The sequence below is a fragment of the Plectrocnemia conspersa genome, unplaced genomic scaffold, assembly GCF_051122295.1.
Source record: "Plectrocnemia conspersa isolate PC_06_02 unplaced genomic scaffold, ASM5112229v1 ptg000028l, whole genome shotgun sequence".
NCBI lineage: Eukaryota > Metazoa > Arthropoda > Insecta > Trichoptera > Polycentropodidae > Plectrocnemia > Plectrocnemia conspersa.
The window spans coordinates 42,501-45,000 of NW_028277192.1; the positions used below are offsets into that span (position 1 = coordinate 42,501).

At 54.8% G+C, this 2,500-nt stretch overlaps 1 non-coding gene across 1 annotated transcript in view; it reads right to left on the bottom strand.

The window, feature by feature from the left end:
- LOC148225776 (small subunit ribosomal RNA) overlaps positions 1-1,722 on the bottom strand; it is a 2,016-nt gene extending 294 nt beyond the window's left edge. Inside the window, exon 1 of the ribosomal RNA XR_015812492.1 lies at positions 1-1,722. This exon is cut by the window's left edge and continues 294 nt beyond it. This is a non-coding gene — a ribosomal RNA (small subunit ribosomal RNA).
- Between the last annotated feature and the right edge of the window lie 778 nt (positions 1,723-2,500).

Genomic DNA, 2,500 nt, shown 5'->3' on the forward strand with positions numbered 1-2,500 from the left:
GGCCGTTAGGCCAAGGAGGACACGCTGATCCCTTCAGTGTAGCGCGCGTGCGGCCCAGGACATCTAAGGGCATCACAGACCTGCTATTGCTCAATCTCGTGTGGCTATAATTACCACCGGTCCCTCTAAGAAGATTTTCATTGTACGCCGATAGTTGAAGACCGCGCGCGCGGGCGGACGCGCGCGACTTGCGCCGCGTTAACGACGCGAGCGCGCGCGCGCCGCCCGGCCGCGGACCCTCGTGATATCGGTAGCACGTCTATTTAATAGGCTAGAGTTACGTTCGTTACCGGAATTAACCTGACAAATCGCTCCACCAACTAAGAGCGGCCATGCACCACCACCCACCGAATCGAGAAAGAGCTGTTAATCCGTCAATCCTTCCAGTGTCCGGGCCTGGTGAGTTTTCCCGTGTTGAGTCGAATTAAGCCGCAGGCTCCACTCCTGGTGGTGCCCTTCCGTCAATTCCTTTAAGTTTCAGCTTTGCAACCATACTCCCCCCGGAGCCCGAAAGCTTTGGTTTCCCGGGAGCTGCCCACCGAATCAAAATAAGAAACTTCGGCGGATCGCTGGCTGGCATCATTTATGGTTAGAACTACAGCGGTATCTAATCGCCTTCGAACCTCTAACTTTCGTTCTTGATTAATGAAAACACCTTTGGCAAATGCTTTCGCTTTAGTCCGTCTTGCGACGATCCAAGAATTTCACCTCTAACGTCGCAATACGAATGCCCCCAGTTGTCCCTATTAATCATTACCTCTGGTGTCAGAAAGCCAACAAAACAGAACCGAGGTCCTATTCTATTATTCCATGCGCACAATATTCAGGCAAATATTAGCCCGCTTTGAGCACTCTAATTTGTTCAAAGTAAACAGCCGCGAGGGCCCGCCTCGCGCGCCGACCGCGAGCCCGCGGCGCGCGCCGAAGTCGCGAAGACGACGACGCGCACGCGAACGCGCGGCGCGGACGCGACCGGCGGTGAACACGCACCGGCGAGAAGCCCCGCAGACGCGCCTGTCGTACCGCAACCGGTAGACCGACGCCGCAGGACACAATTTCAACTACGAGCTTTTTAACCGCAACAACTTTAGTATATGCTATTGGAGCTGGAATTACCGCGGCTGCTGGCACCAGACTTGCCCTCCAATGGATCCTCGTTAAAGGATTTAAAGTGTAATCATTCCGATCACGAGGCCTCGTAAGAGTCCCGTATCGTTATTTTTCGTCACTACCTCCCCGTGCCGGGAGTGGGTAATTTGCGCGCCTGCTGCCTTCCGTGGATGTGGTAGCCGTTTCTCAGGCTCCCTCTCCGGAATCGAACCCTGATTCCCCGTTACCCGTGACAACCATGGTAGTCGCATAAACTACCATCGACAGTTGATAAGGCAGACATTTGAAAGACGCGTCGCCGGTGCTAGACCGTGCGATCTGCTCAAAGTTATCTAGAGTCATCTCCGAGTGCGACGGGCGCGCGCCGAAACGCGCGCTCCGCCGATTGGTTTTTGATCTAATAAAAGCATTCCTTCCGTCGCCGGTCGGAACTTCGTTTGCATGTATTAGCTCTAGAATTGCCACAGTTATCCAAGTAACTGTGTACGATCTAAGGAACCAAAACTGATATATTGAGCCATTCGCGGTTTCACCTTAATACGGCTTATACTGAGACTTGCATGGCTTAGTCTTTGAGACAAGCATATGATTACTGGCAGGATCAACCAGGGAGCTGCGAGCTTGCGTCTCTGTAGAGAGCGTCCGCTTACGCACTCCTTACGTGTCATGTATTTATTATTCTCCTCCTCTATCTCTACCTATCGTTCTCGTCTCGTCTTTTTTAAGACGTACAACATTTTATTTATATGTATCGTTTTTTGTTATATATATACTTTTATATATATTATTATATTATCTTCACCCGTCTACGCGCACAGTGCGCGGCCTCTCCGCGCTAGAGCGGAGGGCCGTAATAGCGCAGCGAGCTCGCCGGTCGCGAACGACCGACGGCCCCGTACAACGCGGCTCGCCGCGGAGCTCTGGAGAGCCGGAGAGCGCGATGCGCTCTCCGCTTATCACTCGATTCGTATAAACACGCGCGTGATCGCATATAGTATCCTCCACACACCCGGAAGGGTACCCGGAAGGCGCGAGCGCACCGCAGACGCCGACTGACGCCGACCGCGGTTCGCGCATGCCGAGATTTCGAAGAGCCGTCTCTCTCGTAGACGCTCGAAGCAGAGCCGTAAGCGACGTACACGCGCATTATTATCAATAATAATACGGTGCGTCCGCCAAACGGTTGCGAGCGAGCGAAAGAGCGAGCGACTCGACCCGAGGAGCCGACGAGAACGCCGAGAGCAAACGCGACCGAACACGGCCGCGCGCTCTCGCCTCGCGCGCACTCCACGTATAGGCGGCGCGGTGCAAAGTCGCCGAGCCGCTCGCTCTAGCCTAACAAGCCGAAGTCGACGCGGTCGCGGCCGGGATTCGGCGGAACGGGCCGCTC